The following is a 25,752-nucleotide window of genomic DNA, read 5'->3' on the forward strand; positions in this document are numbered from 1 at the left end:
TTGACAAATGTATATGTGCTTACCCTGTAAGCACATCCAAATCAAGATACAGAATATTTCTATCATCCCAACAAAGGAAGAAAGTTCCCATATTACCTCTTTCCAGTCAATCCCTCACTACAACCCCCAGGCTAGGCAACCACTGCTTTGATTGTTTTGTCTATTACCAAAATTCATTAAAATGGAATTATACAGTGTATACTCTTTTGTGTTTGGTTTCTTTCATTCAACCTTGTGTATACAAGATTGATCAATCTATTGAAGAGAACATCCTTTCCCCATTGTATAGTCTTGTTAATACTTAAAAAGGATATTATACTTAGCATAATATCCTGTAAGTTTCATCCATGTTGTTGCAAATGACCAAGTATATCTACTGTATATCACAATGCCTATAGTTAACAACACTGAATTGTATAATGAAAAATCTGCTATTACAGTAGATCTTATGTTAAATGTTTCTACCAAGATAGATAGATAGGTACACACACACACACACACACACACACACACGCACACACACACACACGTAGATAAGGCTGGAGGAAACTGGAAACTTTTGGAGAAAATGGATATGTTCATGGCATTGATTGCAGTGATAGTTTCATGCAGGTATACTTATCTACAAACTTACCGAATTGTCCACTTTAAATACGTACAGCATTTTATATGTCAATAATACCTCAATGAAGTGGTTTTTAAAAAGGTTGAGCTATGTTATCATGTATCAGTAATACATTCTTTTTGCTGAATAGTATTCCAGTGAATTGGTATATCATAATTTGTTCATCTATTCTCTTATTGAGGGATATCTGTGCTGTTTCCATCTTGGGGGCATTATAATTAAAGCTGTTTTAAACACTCTGTACAAGTTTCCTTTTTGAACATGTATTTTCATTTTTCCTGGGAAAAGTGCCCAGGAGCCAAAATGCTGGGTCACAGGGTAGGTGTATGTTTAACCATAAAGACTAGAGTCTTGATGCTTCACATACTCACAAAGCTTTGATGTTGTCAATTTACTTAATTTTAGCCATTCTGGTGGGTGTGTGGTGATATCTCACTATGGTTTTAATTTGCATTTCCCTGACAACTACTGACATTGAACATGGTTCCATGGGCTTAGTAAGGTTGATTTATTTTTATAATGGTAGACTACACATATCTTCCACCAATTAATCTGAGACACCATTAGCCTGAAGTATTTTTTGTATTGAGGAGGGCAGGGCTAATGGAGATTATGGGGTGACCTAATGTCCTTCTGTCAGGCAACCTCTTAGCATGGTCACTGTGTCTAACCCAGGCAAAGGCTGTTGCTGCTGCCACTGCTTCCTTTAACTGAATTTTTTGAGCAATTATTTTCTCAGGCCTCATAATCATACTTCTATTTTTTTCTGGTAACTTAAAAATGAACCCAAAGTTTATTGTTGTTCCTTCCAGGACTTAAACTTTCATTTCCAGACAGAAAAAAGGGGGAAGTCAACTTTTGAAATCCACAGTTCATAGATTTATGCCCTATAGTCAGTCCACATACTAGAGATAATCTTAATACTATATAACTGTATTATAATTCAGGTCTCACCGAATTTGATAAATGGCACCTACAAAAAATAATTTAAAAATTAGAGAAAGAAAGAGTGGCAAGGAATTAGAGAAAAATCAAAATAATGGAGATGAAATGACACAGTTACCTGAAAAGTACAGAAATGCCCATATATTTGGTGTGAAGGAATCCAGCTCAGACTGACTTGGTATGATTTCATTCTCTTCCATCCAAATGAATTTTGTACAGTGAGGCTTAAGGTTAGGAAAGGATTAACAATCAGCTGGATACATTTCAGAAGCTTGAATGTTTTAAACTGAAGGAATCTGCAAGGTCATCTAATACAACTCTCTGCAGAATGCAGGAATCAACACACAGAACCCATAAGTGTTTCTATCTTTTAAAGTCCATTGGTCATAGTGAGGGAGCCACACAAAATAGATCTATTGTCTTCTACATGTCAGCACTTAGTAAGTCACAAAAAGACTATATGCCCTCTACCCTCAACTCAGGTTTGCTTATAGAAACTATTAAGCATCCTGGTCACCTTTGTTTATCACACTTCAGTTTGTCAATATTGTCCTTAAAATGCCCCCCACAAAGAGTGTGTTATGTGATCTGACCAGCACAGATAATAGTGTGACTGTAACCTTCCAAAAAAAATGTAATGTACTCTCAGATTACATTAGCTTTCTGGTTACAACATCAGCATTGACTGGTTTTGCCACTACAGTCAACTAAAAACCTTAGGCTTTTTTCTTTTTTTTTGTTTTTCAATATATGAAATTTATTGTCAAATTGGTTTCCATACAACACCCAGTGCTCATCCCAAAAGGTGCCCTCCTCAATACCCATCACCCACCCTCCCCTCCCTTCGCCCCCCTCCACCATCAACCCTCAGTTTGTTCTCAGTTTTTAAGAGTCTCTTATGCTTTGGCTCTCTCCCACTCTAACCTCTTTTGTTTTTCCTTCCCCTCCCCCATGGGTTTCTGTTACGTTTCTCAGGATCCACATGAGAGTGAAAACATATGATATCTGTCTTTCTCTGTATGGCTTATTTCACTTAGCATCACATTCTCCAGTTTCATCCACGTTGCTATAAAGGGCCATATTTCGTTCTTTCTCATTGCCCTGTACTACTCCATTGTGTATATAAACCACAATTTCTTTATCCATGCATCAGTTGATGGACATTTAGGCTCTTTCCATAATTTGGCTATTGTTGAGAGTGCTGCTATAAACATTGGGGTACAAGTGCCCCTATGCATCAGTACTCCTGTATCCCTTGGGTAAATTCCTAGCAGTGCTACTGCTGGGTCATAGGGTAGGTCTATTTTTAATTTTCTGAGGAACCTCCACACTGCTTTCCAGAGCGGCTGCACCAATTTGCATTCCCACCAACAGTGCAAGAGGGTTCCTGTTTCTCCACATCCTCTCCAGCATCTATAGTCTCCTGATTTGTTCATTTTGGCCACTCTGACTGGCGTGAGGTGATATCTGAGTGTGGTTTTGATTTGTATTTCCCTGATAAGGAGCGACGTTGAACATCTTTTCATGTGCCTGTTGGCCATCCGGATGTCTTCTTTAGAGAAGTGTCTATTCATGTTTTCTGCCCATTTCTTCACTGGGTTATTTGTTTTTCGGGTGTGGAGTTTGGTGAGCTCTTTATAGATTTTGGATACTAGCCCTTTGTCCGATATGTTATTTGCAAATATCTTTTCCCATTCCATTGGTTGCCTTTTAGTTTTGTTGGTTGTTTCCTTTGCTGTGCAGAAGCTTTTTATCTTTATAAGGTCCCAATAGTTCATTTTTGCTTTTAATTCCTTGCCTTTGGGGATGTGCCGAGTAAGAGATTGCTACAGCTGAGGTCAGAGAGGTCTTTTCCTGCTTTCTCCTCTAGGGTTTTGATGGTTTCCTGTCTCACATTCAGGTCCTTTATCCATTTTGAGTTTATTTTTGTGAGTGGTGTAAGAAAGTGGTCTAGTTTCAACCTTCTGCATGTTGCTGTCCAGTTCTCCCAGCACCATTTGTTAAAGAGACTGTCTTTTTTCCATTGGATGTTCTTTCCTGCTTTGTCAAAGATGAGTTGGCCATACGTTTGTGGGTCTAGTTCTGGGGTTTCTATTCTATTCCATTGGTCTATGTGTCTGTTTTGGTGCCAATACCATGCTGTCTTGATGATTACAGCTTTGTAGTAGAGGCTAAAGTCTGGGATTGTGATGCCTCCTGCTTTGGTCTTCTTCAAAATTACTTAGGCCATTCGTGGTCTTTTGTGGTTCCATACAAATTTTAGGATTGCTTGTTCTAGCTTCGAGAAGAATGCTGGTGCAATTTTGATTGAGATTGCATTGAATGTGTAGATAGCTTTGGGTAGTATTGACATTTTGACAATATTTATTCTTCCAATCCATGAGCACGAATGTTTTTCCATTTATTTATATCTTCTTCAATTACCTTCATAAGCTTTCTATAGTTTTCAGCATACAGATCTTTTACATCTTTGGTTAGATTTATTCCTGGGTATTTTATGCTTCTTGGTGCAATTGTGAATGGGATCAGTTTCTTTATTTGTCTTTCTGTTGCTTCATTGTTAGTGTCTAAGAATGCAACTGATTTCTGTACATTGATTTTGTATCCTGCAACTTTGCTGAATTCATGTATCAGTTCTAGCAGACTTTTGGTGGAGTCTATCGGATTTTCCATGTATAATATCATGTCATCTGCAAAAAACGAAAGCTTGACTTCATCTTTGCCAATTTGGATGCCTTTGATTTCCTTTTGTTGTCTGATTGCTGATGCTAGAACTTCCAGCACTATGTTAAACAACAGCGGTGAGAGTGGACATCCCTGTCGTGTTCCTGATCTCAGGGAAAAAGCTCTCAGTTTTTCCCCATTGAGGATGATGTTAGCTGTGGGCTTTTCATAAATGGCTTTTATGATGTTTAAGTATGTTCCTTTTATCTCGACTTTCTCAAGGGTTTTTATTAAGAAATGTTGCTGAATTTTGTCAAAGGCCTTTTCTGCATCGATTGACAGGATCATATGGTTCTTATCTTTTCTGTAATTAATGTGATGTATCAGGTTGATTGATTTGCAAATGTTGAACCAGCCCTGCATCCCAGGAATGAATCCCACTTGATCATGGTGAAGAATTCCTTTTATATGCTGTTGAATTCGATTTGCTAGTATCTTATTGAGAATTTTTGCATCCATATTCATCAGGGATATTGGCCTGTAGTTCTCTTTTTTTACTGGGTCTCTGTCTGGTTTAGCAATCAAAGTAATACCGGCTTCATAAAATGAGTCTGGAAGTTTTCCTTCCCTTTCTATTTCTTGGAATAGCTTGAGAAGAATAGGTATTATTTCTGCTTTAAACGTCTAGTAGAACTCCCCTGGGAAGCCATCTCGTCCTGGACTCTTATTTGTTGGGAGATTTTTGACAACTGATTCAATTTCTTCGCTGGTTATGGGTCTGTTCAAGCTTTCTATTTCCTCCTGATTGAGTTTTGGAAGAGTGTGGGTGTTTAGGAATTTGTCCATTTCTTCCAGGTTGTCCAGTTTGTTGGCATATAATTTTTCATAGTATTCCCTGATAATTGCTTGTATCTCTGAGAGATTGGTTGTAATCATTCCATTTTCATTCATGATTTTATCTATTTGGGTCATCTCCCTTTTCCTTTTGAGAAGCCTGGCTAGAGGTTTGTCAATTTTGTTTATTTTTTCAGAAAACCAACTCTTGGTTTCATTGATCTGCTCTACAGTTTTTTTAGAATCTATATTGTTTATTTCTGCTCTGATCTTTATTATTTCTCTTCTTCTGCTGGGTTTAGGCTGCCTTTGTTGTTCTGCTTCTATTTCCTTTAGGTGTGCTGTTAGATTTTGTATTTGGGATTTTTCTTGTTTCTTGAGATAGGCCTGGATTACGATGTATTTTCCTCTCAGGACTGCCTTCGCTGCATCCCAAAGCGTTTGGATTGTTGTATTTTCATTTTCGTTTGTTTCCAAATATTTTTTGATTTCTTCTCTAATTGCCTGGTTGACCCACTCATTCTTTAGTAGGGTGTTCTTTAACCTCCATGCTCTTGGAGGTTTTCCAGACTTTTCCTGTGGTTGATTTCAAGCTTCATAGCATTGTGGTCTGAAAGTATGCATGGTATAATTTCAATTCTTGTATACTTATGAAGGGCTGTTTTGTGACCCAGTATGTGATCTATCTTGGAGAATGTTCCATGTGCACTCGAGAAGAAAGTATATTCTGTTGCTTTGGGATGCAGAGTTCTAAATACATCTATCAAGTCCATCTGATCCAATGTATCATTCAGGGCCCTTGTTTCTTTATTGACCATGTGTCTAGATGATCTATCCATTTCTGTAAGTGGAGTGTTAAAGTCCCCTGCAATGACCACATTCTTATCAATAAGGTTGCTTATGTTTATGAGTAATTGTTTTATATATTTGGGGGCTCCCGTATTCGGCGCATAGACATTTGTAACTGTTAACTCTTCCTGATGGATAGACCCTGTAATTATTATATAATGCCCTTCTTCATCTCTTGTTACAGCCTTTAATTTAAAGTCTAGTTTGTCTGATATAAGTATGGCTACTCCAGCTTTCTTTTGGCTTCCAGTAGCATGATAAATAGTTCTCCATCCCCTCACTCTCAATCTAAAGGTGTCCCCAGGTCTAAAATGAGTCTCTTGTAGACAGCAAATAGATGGGTCTTGTTTTTTTATCCATTCTGATACCCTATGTCTTTTGGTTGGTGCATTTAGTCCATTTACATTCAGTGTTATTATAGAAAGATACGGGTTTAGAGTCATTGTGATGTCTATATGTTTTATGCTTGTAATGATGTATCTGGTACTTTGTCTCACAGGATCCCCCTTAGGATCTCTTGTAGGGCTGGTTTAGTGGTGACGAATTCCTTCAGTTTTGTTTGTTTGGGAAGACCTTTATCTCTCCTTCTATTCTAAATGACAGACTTGCTGGATAAAGGATTCTCGGCTGCATATTTTTTCTGTTTAGCACACTGAAGATCTCGTGCCAATCCTTTCTGGCCTGCCAAGTTTCAAAAGAGAGATCAGTCACGAGTCTTATAGGTCTCCCTTTATATATTAGGGCACGTTTATCCCTCGCTGCTTTCAGAATTTTCTCTTTATCCTTGTATTTTGCCAGTTTCACTATGATATGTCGTGCAGAAGATCGATTCAAGTTACGTCTGAAGGGAGTTCTCTGTGCCTCTTGGATTCCAATGCCTTTTTCCTTCCCCAGTTCAGGGAAGTTCTCAGCTATGATTTCTTCAAGTACACCTTCAGCACCTTTCCCTCTCTCTTCCTCCTCTGGGATACCAATTATGCGTATATTATTTCTTTTTAGTGTATCGCTTAGTTCTCTAATTTTCCCCTCATACTCCTGGATTTTTTTTTTATCTCTGTTTTTCTCAGCTTCCTCTTTTTCCATAACTTTATCTTCTAGTTCACCTATTCTCTCCTCTGCCTCTTCAATCCAAGCCGTCGTCATTTCCATTTTGTTTTGCATTTCGTTTAAAGCGTTTTTCAGCTCCTCGTGACTGTTCCTTAGTCCCTTGATCTCTGTAGCAAGAGATTCTCTGCTGCCCTCTATACTGTCTTCAAGCCCAATGATTAATTTTATGACTATTATTCTAAATTCACTTTCTGTTATATTATTTAAATCCTTTTTGATCAGTTCATTAGCCATTGTTATTTCCTGGAGATTCTTTTGGGGTCAATTCTTCTGCTTGGTCATTTTGGATAGTCCCTGGAGTCGTGCGGTTCTGCAGGGCACTTCCCCTGTGCTGTGGCGTATAACTGGAGCTGGTGGGCAGGCCACAGTCAGACATGATGTCTGCCCCCATCCCACCACTAGGGCCACAGTCAGACTGGTGTGTGCCTTCTCTTCCTCTCTCCTAGGGGCGGGATTCACTGTGGGGTGCCATGGCCCGTCTGGGCTACTTGCACACTGCCAGGCTTGTGGTGCTGGGGATCTGGCGTCTTAGCTGGTGTGGGTAGGCAAGGTGCACGGGGGCAGGAGGGGCAGGCTTAGCTCTCTTCTCCTTAGGTGATCCACTTCAGGAGGGGTCCTGTGGCAGCAGGAGGGAGTCAGACCCACTGCCGGAGGGGTGGCTCCGCAGAAGCACAGCTTTGGGTGTTTGCGTGGAGCGAGCAAGTTCCCTGGCAGGAACTGGTTCCCTTTGGGATTTTGGCTGGGGGATGGGCGAGAGAGATGGCACTGGTGAGCACCTTTGTTCCCCCGCCAAACTGAGCTCTGTCATCCCGGGGCTCAGCAACTCTCCCTCCCTTTGTCCTCCAGGCTTCCCACTTTCTGAGCAGATCTGTTAACTTATGACCTCCCAGATGCTAATTCCTGCTTGCTGTGGGAACACACTCCATCCGGCCCCTCCGCTTTTGCAAGCCAGACTCGGGGGCTCTGCTTGGCCGGCGGGCCGCCCCTCCCCCCTGGCTCCTTCCCGCCAGTCCGTGGAGCGTGCACCGCCTCGCTGCCCTTCCTACCCTCTTCCGTGGGCCTCTCATCTGCGCCTGGCTCCGGAGACTCCGTTCTGCTAATCGTCTGGCAGTTTTCTGGGTTATTTAGGCAGGTGTAGGTGGAATCTAAGTAATCAGCAGGATGCGTGGTGAGCCCAGCGTCCACCTATGCCGCCATCTTCCGACAATCAAAAAACCTTAGGCTTTTTTCACAAGCAGTCACTTCAGCCTTGGCTTCCTTATTTGAGTCTTTTTTCTTTTTGAAGGTGGAAAGGAAATTGAGTATAGAACTTTTCATTAGCATTTATTATACTTCATGTTTTTAGTTTCAGTCCACTGCTCTAACCTGGCAACATTCTGTCATACCCTGTGAAAATTCTTTGTAATTTCACCATTTACTTTTGCTTAAAAATATTTCCATAATATCTCAGTACACTTCTCTGCTTTAGAACCTAGAATCTAAAGAATAAAACTGAATCATTTCTTCTTGATGCCTCAGGCTCATAAAGAGTCATAATTATGAACTTCAGTATTTACTGTCCAGGACCTTAGGAACATAGTAGAAAAAGGAAATACAGGACACTGTTTTGTAACTGTATTGAGCTCAGGACAACCTATAGAGAAATTTTTGTTTCACTAAATACCTGATATAACATCATTTTCCTTATTTTTCTTCTTTCTTCAGGAAGGAACAGATAATGACAATAAATGACAAATCTGTATAACTCAGGGTCCAAGTTAATTGGATTTAATTCCATTGAGACTTTATTGGACTGTAATTTAACTAACTCACTAACTATGTAACTTATTCAAATCGACTGATAATATTATCTACTCATGAAGAAAAGATCAGGTTAAAAATATTCCATCAGAAACCAATGTCCTCACCACACCCTTGTCAGGAGGGAGTGGGGTTACTTTGCTCTTTGATCTAGTCTCCTCACTTACTTAACACCAGAACTTTCTAAAAGGCTAACTTTGTATTTTATGTTTACCAGAATAACATAGATGAGTGAGAGTTTACTGAAAAATCACCTATGCAGGAAAGATTTTAAATGTTATAATACAAGTATTCTTCATAAAGATTTGTCATCTCTCATATTACCCCTCAAGAAAGTGCATTACCAAAGGATAATTCATGATGAATATGTCAACACTCTATAGCTGCTTTTTACAAAATCTATAATGTAAACCCCCCACTTGCCTTTAAATCTAAATTTTCACTGTTTGACTAAAACGCTCATTTCCGGAAACTAATCAGAAGTCTCTCTGAATCTTAGTTCATACCTACTTTATGTGCCCCCACCCTTATTCTTATCTTTATCCAAAATCTCGGTTTGGATAAAGGTCCAGTAATTACATGTACTCAACCAAAGGAGGTTTAAATCTGCAAAGGAACTGTTCTCTGGTGAATACTCATCAGGCAAAATATGTAGTCTTTGATCAGAAGCAACTAAAGACCTCAGACAAGCTCATTAAAAGCAAATACTGACTTTGTTTAAATATTTTGCTCTCTTAAACTTTATTCATTATCTATAATATTTATCATATCTCAAAATAGTTTAAAAAATAGTTGAACTGTTTGGAATTTTTGTTCAAGGATTTTAGAAAGCTCCAGTTCCCTCACCCAACTCCCAATGGTCAGAACCTAAACAGAATACTTCCAAGTGTCTATGTACTATTGTTTGGTAGGAGCATGAGGTGATTCAGATAGGTTTGCTTTCCAATCCCATCTCAGTCATCTCACTGTTAATACATATTTCACAGGGTTGTCATAATAATAATTTCTATTAAGTGTATGGTGTATAATAAGTACCCAATAAAGACCAGTTTCTTTACCACTTATACCTAGTCTTATTCCTGTGTCAAGGTTAAACACTAAAATCAATACAGAGGAAATTCAAGAATAAGATCCCATTTACACCCTTACTGTCAGATGAACATTTGTTTTAAGTGAAATGATCTGTCTCCATCAAAATTATCAGAATCCACATCAAATGAGAGCAATACTTGAATTTCAACACACCCTACATTACATAGGAGAAATTCAAGTTCAGCTAGCTGCCTCATTTAACCAGGATATATGGGTTTGCTTAAATATATAGTACCTTAAAAATAATAATGTAAAACCCCAATTCATGGATTTACTCATTTTAGTTCTTTGTTATATGTATGTGACAATTTGGTATCTGTTTATACACTGTGACATATGTATGTGTGTATGTGTGTTTTATATTTATGTTTATGTTTTCTGGGGTTTTTTTTCTTTCTCCTAAATCAGGCCAAAAACCTTTTGAGATCAGGGATTGTATCCCTATCATAGTAAGACCCCTACCATTAATGGCATGTATGTCTTCCCATTAGACTAATCTTTCCTGGCAAACAAGGACCAAACCTCTTCCAACCCAGCTCACAGTCTAAACCACAAATGTTGCTATTATCAATCCCTTGTTGATTAATTATGCGAGCATAGAGCAGAGCCTGAATATTACTGACAGATGCTGAGAGCAGCTGAATATGTATCTCAGAAATCTGTGTCACACAACATTGGGCCCTAGATTTAGGATATCCATGATGAAGTCACTTCTGAATGAGGTGCTTAAATGGCTAAGGAAACCGCAGATGCTCCCTTTGCATTAATAGAGTCGCAGCTAAGTGGCCAATAAAATGCAGCAACAAGGAAGCACACTAAGAACATGACTGGTGGGGAAGTTCTTGGAATGTAAACACTGGTATAGAATTCAGAGACCACCTGGATTCCTGTCCTGACTCTACCACTGACTTTCCTGTGATTATGACTAGTTTACTTTATCTGGGTCTCAGATCCTAGATCATTTATGAAATGAGCAGATGAGACCCTATGTTCCCTCCCAGGTCTAACAGCCTAAAGTTCAATATTAAATCAAAATTGATGCTTCTATCTCAGAACTCATACTTAAATTAATCTATATGATATAGGTTGGCATATGATCAATTGTTGTTTTAGTCTTGAATTGTTTCTTATACATTCAGCTTGTATCCCTGATACAGGAATCATGGCTCACAGGAATCATGGCCCACAAATCTGTTATTTTAGGTCAAAACCTAGGCCATCGCTGCTCAAACTAGCACATGTTTTTACAAATATCTGTGTTGATTGATTGAACTGGATAATGAAGAATCTGACTAGTGATGTGGCCTCACAGCTGGGATGTCAAGATTAGCAAGGTAATATACATTAACACTGGCACTGCTTTGAGCTTACTAAATAAGAGATGATATAAGTTCAGAGTAAATGCACAGATCAGGATCAATTTTCTATTTCCTTATAAACTTTTCCAGTGCTCAGCAAACATAAAATAACATGATGAGATCTGCTGGCTCCTTTGAAAACCTATTTTTTTCCAAGAAGTCTGGTATTTCTATGACCATAAAAGTATAGTTAAAAAATTCTTGGAAACCGTGCTCAGGAGCAGACACTGAGATCAGTCCTATGTGGTTTGCTGTGACTGATTACAGAGATGCTCTTGGTCTCCAACTCTGCTAAATATCCTCTTTCCTTACAGTTTTTTTTTTTTTATGGTAACTGAGATTATCACCTCTGTGGACATAAGTAGTAAGACTAAGGTAGTTTGGAGAAGAAGGAGAAAGAAATATGTGCTGGGCATTAAAGGAGAGCAAGCCCAGAAAAGGGACAAGAAGAAGACACTCAAAGAGAAAAGAGATTCTTATAGTATTTTTTTTTTACGATTACACCAGGGCTAGAACAAAAGTGGAAAGGGAAGAAAAGAAAATATACCTTATCTCTTTCATACAATGTAAAACGACAATTTAAATATGATTGGTAAAGGTAACAGCTGTCATTTTATTTAACCCCGAGCATATCTTTCAGCCTTTGACTTCTGCAATGATATCCAAACACTTTTCACCATCTCTAATGCTACAACCCTAGTCCAAGTCAACATCACCCTTCACCTGGATCTTTTATCAGTCTCCTAACTGGTCCCTTTGTTTCCACCTTTGCCACTTACATCTACCACACAGCAGCTAGAATCATCCTTTCAAAGCATAAATTAGATATCTGACTTCCAACTCTCCAGTGGCTTTCCATTGAAAGTGGAATAAAATCCTACATCTTTGTCATGGTCTTTTTCCTGTCTCTGTGACCTTCATCCTATCATTCTTCCTTTCCCTTTGAAATCCACCTGCACCGACTTTCATTCTGTTCTTTGAACACCCTGAGCTTGTTCTTATCCCCAGTCATCTTACACTTACCCTTCTGCACAAACTTTGCTTTTATGGAATTGCTTTTTAATATGTTATATATTTTTTTGTTTTTATTTGAGAGAGAGCAAGGGAGTGAGCAAGCAGGGTAGATGGGCAGAGGGAGAGAGAGAAAGAGAATCTTAAGCAAGTTTCATGCTCAGGGCAGAGCCCAACACAGGGCTTGATCCCACAACCCTGGGATTATGACCTGAGACAATGTCAAGAGTTGGATGCTCAACTGACTGAGCCACCTAGGTGCCCCTGAAATTGCTTTTTAAAAACATGTTTATTTTCCACATCCCTTCATTAAATGATAAACTCCATGAGAGAATGGTTCTTATCAGTCCGGAGCATCATTTTATCCTCAGTGTTTGGGCCACAGATGAAATATAATAATTGCCTAATAAAGGTTTGTCAAAAGAATTAATAAATGATAAAGGGAATCAGCAAGCCATCAAGTATAGATGAGGCCATGAAAGCCCAGCTGAAATTATCTAGCATGACTATAATGAATAAAATTATCATGGTTTTGTCACTTTCCTTAGAAACACTCAACACCTCAGAAGCAAAAATGTAATTGATAGAGGTTATCCAGGATTTGGATTGACAAGGCAAGAACTTTGACAGATTGTTAAGGATGTAAGGAATCCCAGGATGTTAGTGAGCACACCCTCGAAACAGCTGCCCACAGAGCCCAGGTGAGTATGAAGGCCAACCACAATGGGAGGTAAAGGACTGGGAGAACTGAGATTAGTTAAGGGTTTGAAGGTGATGATGGGAATAAAAAGAGGACATTCCATGGGTAATAAGGAGTAAAGAGTCACAGAAGCACAAGAGATTATAGTCAAAGAGGAGGATCAGAATTCAGGATCATGGATCAGTGATGATAAAATGTATGTTATAACTGAAATGAAGGGATTATGAAGTTGGGGGAGTTCAGAGCCAGAATGAAAAGACCCCACAATTACTCAGAACTGTCTTACTTAGCTATAAAATCTCTCCCTTGACAACACTGTGAAACTAATAGACCATTCAACTTTACGATGGACTCACTACTCCTTCAAGTAAAGTCTAGCTCATCATACAAGGTTTATCTTCAAAAGTCTCTGATAGCGCCTGATCACTGACTTTGGAAAACCTGGGCCAAAATTAAGGATAAGGGGTTTTTTCTCTAGCTTTCTTTCACTTGTCTTTTCTCCAGTTTTTATGCCCTATCACTAGTTTTAAATATTTTCTTTCTATACTCAAGAAAGATCCACCCTCTATTAGAGGGCCTTAATGGATCTGATAGCTAATCTAATTCGCAGTAAAATGAGAATGGCTGAGAATGACTTAAAACCTTACCAATCCTCGGTTACATGAAAATTTTGACAATATCCTTCCTGTCTTAACTCAAATCCGTGGATAGTAAACAAGGTGGAAATTTAGGGCCATTGTCAGTGACTCTTTTGCTAGACTTAAGGTCATCTGCAGCAGACAATATCCCCACGCTCCTCTGCTATGCTATTGAATATTCATGTGGAATTAGGATTTCATAGCAGCACTTGCCCTCTATTTAGATTAAACCTGGTTTACAGGGTCTCTGACTACACAGGATCAGAAAGGGCAGCAAAATCTCAGAGCAAAGAAAATGACTCTAATCCCCACACATTTATTTGGCTATAGACATACCCTCCAAGGTGAAAGTGTCCCTCCAGGAGTATAAGGCCCTTAGGGACAGATTTCCCAGTGCATTATTTTTAGATCCATTAGTACTAGCATGCATGATGGTTGCTAGGATACTATAAATTGGGAAAGAAAATGTCACATAATGGTAGGTGCAGAGAGGCAGGCGCTGGCCTGCTTTGCAGACTACGTACTGGGCTGTTACTTATTTAGCATCATGATTAGGATCATTTCCCACAGCTTCTGTCTATTTTCCTTCTGGAAACTAGCATGTTGTTGCATTTCAGTTGGTAAAGAGTGTTTATAATTCATATTTTTGAGGAGTAATTGAATTTGTGAAAGTTGAGCCTCATAATTGCTACTGAGGAATCTATTAATAAGTAAGAAGAAGGTTGGGGTGTGTGTGTGTGTTTCCCTATTAAATAGTAACTTCAATTTGGGGATGAAATCACCCTCCATTGATTTCCAGTGTATTCTGCCATTGTTCAGATAGCACTTTCAAAGAGTTCTGTAAATGAGATTTGTAGCTGAGGTAATTGCTGCTGCAAAAGCATGCAATAGAAGGCAAGCTTTATAACTGCCACTTTCTTGATGTTGTAATTTAACTACCTCCTTTCCAAGCAAAGCTGTGTAGAAGATGAAGTTTTGTTTGATTTTTGACTTGCATCTTATCTCCTAGAAGGAGGAGACACTCCTGACAATATTTTGATTCCCATCTCACTTTATATTGTTAATTGCCTAACTGGAAAACAAAAACCATTTTAGCAAGTTGTTTGGTATTAATGATTACAGCCTGATTACTCTTACATTTGGGGATTTTCCCTTAAAACTAACAAACAATAATCCACTTTTTTGCAATAATTTTTCAGTGGTGTTGCCCAAGAGGGGATAAGTAGCTCCTTCCCAGAGGGAACTTACTACTTCTAAGTGCATGCTTTAGTGAGAGTTGTGGGTGAAACTAAAATTCATCTTTACAGACTGGTCGCCTACATCTGAGTGCCTGAGCGATATTCATTGACAGTTAATGCCCTCTACCTGGGTCAGTGCTTGAAAAGCAGGCTCCTCATCAACCACCAGTCTCTGTGTCTGAAAGGCTATGGAGGGCTCATTAGGAGAACATCATGTACCTGGAACAGGCCCTTCTCCACCGCCAGTATTCTAATTAGAACCATAAGGTAGCCTGGTACCATGTGGGGTTTATATCATATCTCATGGTGCATTAACTAGTTTCTATTATAAGTAATTAATACCTTTCTGCCTCTGTCTCTATTTTCTCTCACCCCACTTTGGGATTTGGGGAGGGGGGAATATGTTATTTCTTTAGCTTCCCACAGTCTCTATAGCCTATTGGGGACTAAATGTCCCCAATAAACATTCCCTTTTTTAATGTTTAAAAAAGTTTTGATGCTATGGTAAATATTAAGAATCAGGTAAAAGTATTTTAAGTACCTTTACTATAATCTAAATATGGTTGGAGGAGTCAAAACCTCCTATAATCTAAAAATAAATTTTAGCCAGCTTTGAAATCTTTGAATTCTTTTTATAATGAGAAAGGAGAAGACAGCTTTTTTTTTAATTTTTAAGTTTTATGAAGAAAAGATTCTAATAATGGTGATGATAAAAGATTGCCATCGATGAAGGTTATCATTTTCCCAGGCTCAGATTTCCTTCCCACCTAGACCCTTTGCTTGATGTAACTTAAAGTCCTACTATGCCTCCTAACATTGTCAGAATTAGCTGGGTCAGATTTCCTATGAAATACAGTCCTTCAGTAGTACTTAATAGGAAACTGCTCCTAGGGGAATTGTGCAGCCACAGTGAAGAGCCATAAGAAATGGAACAAAAAAAAAATGTCAGCTTCAAATTTATCTGTCATAGTAAGCTATCTACCATGAAACCTGCCTGAGGGAGGAGGAAAAAGTGGCCTCTTTCATTTCTTTTTTCCATTATTGGTACAAGCTGTTAAGAATGACTGAACATTTCTAATCCCTGAAAGTCATAGGAGATGACCATTGATTGCCAAAAATTTAGTAATGATTCCACTCAACTTGACACAATAGTGGGAGAGCAGCCTGACTGAAGGACTTGCTTTCTTGCAAGTGACCAAGGAGACACCTTTAATATCTTCTATTTTATCAAACTTTTAATTCTTATTTCTTTCTACCAACTGTCTCCCACCATTCACCTAATTTGCTTGGCAAACTTCAAGTGAACAAGAGAGTAAAATTAACAGATAACTAGATGCAGGGCCAGGCTGAGGCAGGAATTCACGGGTCTCCAGAAGAAATTCATGTTGTAAGAAGTCAAGGGAAGAACTTAACTTTGAGTCAGGGAGTTCTTAACTTCTGGACTTGGCACAGTTTTTGTTTTGTTTTGGAAATGCAAATAGTGTCTGGATGTGAGCATGGACAGCCTTGAGAACCAAATTTGTAAAACAAGGAAGTCAGGTGGCTGCAAGTGAATCATGATCCTTAGAAGCGAAAGACAAGATTTCATAAAACTGTAATTGTTCCCAAATAGGACAAAAATAAATGGTTTTGTTTGCAGTAGTTTTCAAAGCATGGTCCATGTACTCCTGGTGATTCCTGAGATCTTTTCTTAGAATCTGCAAGGTCAACACTGTTTTCATAGTAACACTAAGATATTCCTTGCATTTTTCCCAGCATTGACATTTTTACTGATGTTGCAAAAGCAATAGTAATAAAATTACTGACCCCTTAACATTAATCATGGCAGTGATACCAAATTGTTATTAGTACTATGCTAACTATGGGATATCCATAATATTACTGATAAATACTGCTCATATAAGTTCATCAATATACTTTCTTTTTCAAAAAAATCTTGAAAACTAGGAGTTTCTGTCCTTATTAAAAATTTTTCTGTTGGGGCACCTGGGTGGCTCAGTTGGTTAAGCGTCTGATTTCAGCCCAGGTCATCATCTCACAATTTGTTGGTTAAAGCCCCACATCTGGCTCTGTGCTGACATCTCAGAGCCTGGAGCTTGATTCAGATTTTGTGTCTCCCTCTCTCTATGCCCCTCCCCAGCTTGCACTCTCTCTCTCTCTCCCTCCCTCCCTCTCAAAAATAAAAATAAACATTAAAAAAATTTATGTCCATGAGCAAATGTTACTGACTTTGTCAAGCATGTTTAAATTCCATGTATCTTTCATGTCACTACAAGAATTTCAGATATAGTCTTCTCTATATGGACACCTATTATATATTGAAATATAGTTAATAGTCATATCTATACTAACGATGAGTTATTCATAATTAAGCCACTAAATGCATACGTGCTATGGACAATGACCAAAGAAAGGCCAATGTTTATAACAGGGAATAGCCATTTTCAAATTCCTTCTATGGAGGAAGAATAGCTTAATAGTTCCAGAACAGACTCTGCTGCCAGCCAGCCTGAGTTTGAGTCCTAGCTTTGATACCTCCTACCAGAGTGACCATGTGTAATGTACTTAATGAGTTTGTGCTTCAATTTCTCCATTTTCTTAAAGGACTATGAACATTAAATGAGTTAATATATGTAAAATGCTTAGAACATGTTTGGCACACAGTATGTGCTATGTAAGTGTTAATTAACAATATGATTGCTAAATTGTTTGAAATTGAGATCATGTGTGAGTATTACAATGCTGTTAGAGACATTGATGTGAGTTTATGGAGGCCAACTTATTGTCTTGTACTTTATCAGGTGTCAGTAAAATCTAATTAACTTATGTCTCAGACTGAGAAAATGTTAATTTCTGTTGGCCTGTCACATTTCTATTGAGCTTTCCACAGTTTGAAACTGAATCTTTGTTATTCCCTGGGTTGGGATGTGGCAAGTTCAATACTCATTTGCATATAAGATTTTCCTCTGGGTTTATGCCACTTTTACCAACACACTGATCTATTTTCTTCTGCTACCAGATTTAAGTTTCCCAGGTTAGTTCTCAATTTCAATGTCTATAATACACTATTTTCTAAATCTGGTTTCATAATAACCCTCTTTCTCACCAAACTACCTTTATTTCTTGAATTATCACAAAATCACTTAATAAAATTAATTTCAATTCACTCTGAAAAGAAGAGTCAAGGAGGGTCTCTGGGGTGTTGTCAATGTTCTATTTTTTAACCTGGGTGGTGGTTACATGGATGTTTGCTTTGTGATAGTTTATTATGCTGTATATTCATGTTTTGCACACTTCTCTGTATGAGTTCTACTTCACAATAAACAGAGATTTAAAGAGGAAATGAAAGAAACAAATAGAGAAAAAGGGTGATGTATGTTCCTTTAGGAGGAGATACAATATGGTCACAGGGATTTTTTTAATTCTTAAATTATGAATTATGTTAGGACATTGCTTTAAAAAATATCAGGTATTCCTGCTTTAACATTTGACATAGGTATACATCTGTCACACAGAAGACTCCATTTCAATGGAGTCTGTTGGTTTCTATTGTTTTAAAACTCCATTCAAATGGGTAGCTCATTTCCAGAAGATAATCTGAAGACAAGGCACAGAGAATGGCAACATATTATTTCAAACTGTTCCAGCAGCAGCTTAGGTTGGCACAGTCTTTTCCCACCAAATATTGCCCAAGGTCACTGAGAGAGGTGACTCTAGTCCGAGCTGGGTACTTAGGATTAACACCATTTGGTTGAGGAGAATGTTGGTTTTGAATCTTCCATGGCTTGCTCAAGTTCACCTGCGATGCTGACTTTGAAGTCCAGTAAGATAATGTGTAAATAGCAAATGACAGCTGGCATTTGGTTACTATCCTTCCATGTAAATCAATTAAGAAATTCATTTAATACTTCAATAATTTTACCATCTTCTTTGATCATGTTTTCCATTTCATCCTGTAATTCTAATGTCTGACTTCAATGATCTCTGGCTTTTTACAGCTCTGAGAAACTATATATTTGGATGATGCTAGCTTTTTGCGAGGTGGCTATATTTCTTCAATTTTCTTTCTTCCTTATTCTTCATTCACATGCCTTGGTGTCCTTGACTTATGTTTTTAGAAAGAAGTTTTGGCAGACTTCATATGTGAGTCTTGTTCTTCCATAATTTAACTTTTACATATCATATTGTATCTTTTACACCACCCAATATGCAACTTCCATTTGTAATCAATATTCCAAGTCATCTATTTTTATTAACATTTGACAAATAACCATGCTACATGAACAAGAAACTGTATAGACTGGATTATATAAGTGGAGTTTAGTGATGACTTTAAAATTTTAAAAAGATGACATCAGCAGGAATGGCAAAATAAGTACCTTTGAAAATCTTATCCCCTAGAAAAGCAATGAGACCATTGACAAAATTTTAACAATCAATTTTTTTAGAACTCTAGAAATTAAGCAAATGGCTACAATAATCTGATAAGAATTTACTTAAGAAAAATAATTGAATATTGATAAGCACAGTAAGCTTTTTGATGTTTTAACTTAGTCTATTCTATCCCTCTTTCCCCAGCTCCCACAGTTAGCCTTAAAAACCAACAATATATAATCACAATAAAAATCAGTAGCCAGACAGCCACTGGAGGGGGACTAGGATGGAGTTGGATGCCTTTCAAAGCCCCATTCCCAGAGAACTATCCTTATTTGACTTGTCTGGTGATTTTCTAAAATATCCCATTTGTAAGTCTTGTCTTTAATTGCCCTAAGAGATCACTCAGTTTGAATAGCCTTTTCCTGAGGGGAATTTGTTTAAAACTATTATTGACAATTGTATAACATTGAGGCCACCTAATGCAATGGATAATAGCTAGACAAATGATAGTTAACCAAAAAACTTAAAGAGAAAAACTGGGAAATTGCATATCCATAGAAGGTTCTGAAAAGCTCCTGTATATTCCCAGAAATATACAAGACCACACTCATGCATAAGGCTATGCACATGTCCAAAGCTATATACATGCTCAAGAAATACCTAAGAAGTCCATAAGTCATTGTTTCTACATGACCTTGAGGCTCTGCATAAGCAGAAAGTGAACATTAAGGCAGAGTCATAAACTGCCTGGCTAAGTGTTGAAGATGGGCTTCAACAGACATAAAGAGCCACTCGCCAAAGACTGGGAGTCTCAATCATTCCAGGAATTTAACAAAATCTGTAATCATTAGCTGATCCCTAAGATAACTGAGCAGAGACTTCAGCATCCACATATAACAGACATTACAGAGTTAATTCAGAAAAGTAACTAGATCAACAAACAACAATTAGGAACAAAAACCATGGGAGGGGGAAAATCTAATTCCCAGAGTTTTCATATTATCTAAAATGTACAGTATTCAGCAAAACACACATATATGACATACAAATAAACAAAGTATGGCACATAAACAGGACAAAGTGAGCAGAAAATCTAGACATTGGACTTACTAGACAAAAACTTTAAATTGACCATTATAAATATATTTAAAGAACTAAAGGATATTATGCTTAAGAAGTAAAATAAAAAGGTATGAGAACAAACTTTCACCACATATAAGATATCAGTTAGCAGATAGAAATTATCAAAACATATGTAAGAATTCTGGAGCTGAAAAGTAAATAACTAAAATGAAAAATTCAGTAGAAATGCTCGATAACCAATTTGAGCAGGCAGATGAAAGAATAAGAACTTGAAGATAGATCCATTGAGATTTTGAAGTTTAAGAAATAAGAAAAATAAGGAAAAATATACACAGTCTCAAAAGACCTGTGGAACAGCATCAAGCATACTAACATATACATAATTGGAAGCCCAGAAGGAGAGGGATGAAAGAAAAATGGAAAAAGAATATTATAAAGAAATAATGACTGAAAACTTGCCAAATTTTATGTAAAACATTAACCAACACAGTCAAGGAGCTCAACAAATTCCAAGTAGTATAAATACAAAGAGACCCCCACCTGGACAAATCATAATCAAACTATTGAAAACCAAAGATGATGAGAGAATCTTAAAAGCTACAAGACAGAAGCACTCTTCATGTACAAGGTAACCTCAGTAAGATTCATAAACGATTTCTCATCAAACACCAATGATGGTATAAATATATTTTGTTTATAACGTTTTCCTCCTATCTGATTTAAAAGGCACATACATAAAGCAATAATTATAAACCTAGATTGATAAGTATGCACTGTATAAAGATGTAACTTTATGATAATTGCAGCACAAAGGAGGGTATAGAGAATGGGGATATATAAGAGCAAAGGTTTATTATGTACAATTGAAATTAAGTTGTATTAATCCAAACTAGATTGTTGTACGGAACAATGTTATTTTTAATACATGGAGCAATAAATAAGAAAATAACTTTTTAAAAACCCACTAAAAGAAATGATAAGAATTAAAATGGTACATTACAAAATATCTATTTAACAAAGAAGCAATCAATAATGGAGAATTATTGAAAATTAATGTCATATAGAAAATGAATAGCAAAGTGGCAGACATACAACCTCTTGTATGAGTAAGTACACTGAATATAAATGGATTAAAGACTAATCAAGAGAGGATTGGCAGAACCAATTTAAAAAATCCAATTATATGCTGTCTACATGAGACTGACTTAGATACAAAATGCAAATAGCATGAAAGCAAAAAAATGGAAAAGATATATTGTGCAAAATATAACCAAAAGAGGGCTGGAGTGGCTATACTTGTATAAGACACAATAGACTCTGAGACAAAAGTTGTTACTAGAGATAAAGGATATCTTCTGATGACAGATGAGTCAATCCATCAAGAAGACATAAACACTATGAAAGCATAAATGCACATGATACTAGATCTCTAAAATACATGAGGCAATAACTGACATAATTGAGCGGAAAAATGGACTATTCAACAATATTAGTTAGAGACTTCAATATGTCACTTTCAAAAATGCATAGAACTAGGCAGATGATCAACAAGGTAATAAAAGATTTTAAAAACACTACAGAACAAGTAGACCAAAAATACACCTATAGAACACTTCACCCAACAACAACTTAATGCACATTCTTCTCAAGTGTACATGGAACATGTTACAGAAGAGGTGATACGGTAACAGGCCATAAATGTTGTCTCAATATATATAAAGGGGTTGAAATTATATAAAACATCTTCTCCAATCACAATGGAATGAAATTAGAAGTCAATAAAAATAGAAAACTCCAGAAACTCACAAAATATGTAAACCTAGAACAACACAATCCTAAATAGCCAATGGAACAAAAATAAATCACAAGTGAAAACAACAAAACTAAAAGTTGGTTCTCTGAAAGGTCAACAAAATCAACAAACCTTACTTAACTAGACTGACTTTGAAAAACAAGACAATGCTCAAATTACTAAAATCAGGAATGAAAGAGGGGATATTAGTACAGATGTCACAGAAACAAAAAGAATTGATTATAAAGGAATACTATGGGGGCATCTGGGTGACTCAGTCAGTTGAACATATGAGTCTTGATTTAGGCTCAGGTCATGATCCCAGGGTCATGGGATAGAGCCCTGAGACAGGCTCCGCATTGAGTGTGGAGCATGCTTAAGATTCTTTCTCTCTCTTCTTCTGCCCCTCTCCCCAGCTCGTGCTCTCTCTCTCTCCCAAATAAATAAATAAATAAAATATAAAGGAATGCTATGAACAATTGTATGTCAACAAATCAGGTAACCCAGATGAAATGTACAAATTCCTACAAAGAAGAAAAGCTACTTAAACTAACTCAGGAAGAAAGTTCCAAATAAAGCTTTAAAAAGTAAACAGAAATAGGCAGAGTACATGAATAGACACTTTTCCAAAGAAGACATCCAGCTGGCCAACAGACACATGAAACAATACTCAATGTCACTCATCATCAGGGAAATACAAATCAAAACCATACTGAGATACCACCTCACACCAGTCAGAGTGGCTAAAATGAACAGCTCAGGAAACTACAGATGCTGATGAGGATGTGGAGAAATGGGAACCCTCTTGCACTGCTGGTGGGAATGCAAACTGGTGCAGCCACTCTGGAAAACAGTGTGGAGATTCCTCAAAAAATTACAAATAGAACTACCCTATGACCCAGCAATAGCACCCCTAGGAATTTACCCAATGGCTACAGGAGTGCAAATGCATAGGGGCACATGTACCCCAATGTTTATAGCAGCACTTTCAATGATAGCCAAATTATGGAAAGCCTAAATGCCCATCAACTGATGAACAGATAAACAAGATGTGGTTTATATATACAATAGAATACTACTTGTCAATGAGAAAGAATGAAATCATGCCATTTGCAGCAACGTAGATGTAATTGGAAAGTATTATACTGAGTGAAATAAGTCAGAGAAGGACAGATATCATATGTTTTCACTCATATGTGGACCCTGAGAAACTTAACAGAAGACCAAGGGGGAAGGGAAGGGGAAAAAATAGTTACAAACAGAGAGGGAGGGAGGCAAACTACAAGAGACTCTTAAGTGCAGAGAACAAACTGAGGGTTGAAGGGGGTGAGGGAGAGGGGAAAATGGGTGATGGGCATTGAGGAAGGCACTTGTTGGGATTAACACTGGGTGTTGTATGTCAGCGATGAACCATGGGAATCTACCCCAAAACCCAAGAGCACACTTTACACACAGTATGTTAGCCAATTTGACAATAAATTATATTTTTTAAAAAAGTAAACAAGTAGAATGAGTGATAATTTTTAAAGACTACTCACAAAGGATAGACCAGGACCACCTTATTCCTCTTGGTTGAGATGGCAACAGCCAAGAGTACCCCAGTTTGGCACCTCTACTGCGCAACAAATTTCTGGCCCCAGTGGCAGATTCTCCCCCATCCTGCCCCTGCCATTCACCTAGTGCTGGCATCCTGTGTTCTCCCATCCAGGCCCAAGACTCAGATCCTCACTCTTCTACTCTTGGCTTTTCATGGACACCTATGAAGACCAGCAGTGAAGAGCTCTCAAGCCCACTGGTCAAACAGCTGAGTGAAGTATTTGAGAACAAAGTTCCCAAATCAAATCTTCCCCCAGAGTCTGTTCTGCCTCTAGAGGGAACTTCATCTTCTGAATTGGACTTACCTCTGGGCACCTAATTTTCCCTTGAGGACCAAATGCCACCCTGGAGCCAGATTGGGCTTCCCTACAAGCAAGTGTTCTCCAAGGAAGAAGCAAGACAGCCCTCAGAAACCCCCATGGTAGGCCAAGTGTCAACAAGTCCTTGACACTTTCTGAGACTTGCGGATCTTCAGGATCTAAGCACGATAGATGGAAAGCAAATGGCAAGATACTAGGGAGATCCACTCTCACCATCCGAGGATTATAACTCCCCTGGAACTGTGACACTACAACAGGGTAAATGGCTTCCTCCCCCTACCCCCCCAAATGAAAATACTAGGGCACTAAAGGAAGGGGCCATTCTGGGAACTAGATGACTTCTGGAAACTGGAGGCCAAGTGTGGGAGCAGGGCCAGGACCAGGACAAGAAAAATAAGCACTTTAAAAATTTGGTGAAGAACTAGGCTGTGTGTGGCCCTAAGACTGGGTTCACCAGGGGCCTAGTGATATTGTGTCCTCTCAACCCCTTCTTTCTCTGGGAGACTGGAAAGGGTCATTGTCTTTGAATCCCCCTAAACTACCAACTCATCAACTGAGCTCTTTCTTGGGCTTTCTTTGTGTCTCATGTGTTTCTTGTATATTGAAGAAAGTGATTTAAAAAAAATTTAATGAAAATTATCACCAATCCTTCAAAAACTATTCCCTAAAAAGAGAAGAGCAGTGATTACTTCCCAACTCATTCTATGTGGCCAGCATTACCCTGATACCAAACTCAGACAATGAAATCACAAAAATACTATAAGCCTATATCCCTTATGAATATGGATATACAAACTAATCAATAAAATACTAGCAAATAAATTCAGCTGCATATTAAAATGATTATACACCACAATCAGGTGTGATTTATCTCAGAAATGCAAGGATGGTTCAACATACAAAAATCAATGTACTAGATTATACACATTAATAGAATGAAAGAGGGAAAATACTATATGATCATCTCAAGTGATACATAAAAAGTATTTGACAAAATACAATACCCTTTTGTGATTTAAAAAAACACTCAACAAACGAGAAGCAGAAGGGAACTTCCTCAAAATGATAAAGGGCATCTATGAAAAATGAACAGCTAATATCATATTTAATATTGAAAGATTTAGGCTTTCTCTCTATGATCAGAGCAAAAGACATCTATGGGTCCCATTTCTATACAATATTATACTGGAGGTACTAGACAGTGAAGAGAGAGAGAGAGAAGAATATAGAGAATGAATAGAGAGAAAAAACAGTCATCGAGATCGAAAAGAAAAAGTAAAACAATCTCTATTTGCAGATAACATGATCTTATGTACAGGAAACCCTAAAGATCCCACAAAGCAAAAAAACAAGAAATAATTAACTAGTTAAAGAAAATTTCAGGGAACAAGATTAATATACAAAAACACATTCTACTTCTAAAATACCTGAAAATGAAATTAAGGAAACAATCTTACTTACTTAGCACCAAAAAGAATAAAGTACTGAGGAAAATAAATTTAATAAAAAAGTATAAAAGTTACATTCTGAAAACTACAAAACATTGTAGAAACTAACAAAGATCTAAATGAATGGCAAGAGGTTCCATGCTCAAATATTAGAAGACAATATTGTTAAGATAGCAATATTCATCAAAGGGATCCACAGCTTCAACAAAATCCCTATCAAAATCCCAGCTGTCTTTCTGCAGAAATTGGTAAGGAGGGGCTAAAATTCATTTGGA

At 37.6% G+C, this 25,752-nt stretch overlaps 1 pseudogene; it reads left to right on the forward strand.

The window, feature by feature from the left end:
* The window catches only part of LOC102964820, a 34,424-nt pseudogene extending 9,970 nt beyond the window's left edge, over positions 1 to 24,454 (forward strand).
* Positions 24,455 to 25,752: the final 1,298 nt, after the last annotated feature.

This window comes from Panthera tigris, chromosome X (assembly GCF_018350195.1).
Source record: "Panthera tigris isolate Pti1 chromosome X, P.tigris_Pti1_mat1.1, whole genome shotgun sequence".
Lineage (NCBI taxonomy): Eukaryota > Metazoa > Chordata > Mammalia > Carnivora > Felidae > Panthera > Panthera tigris.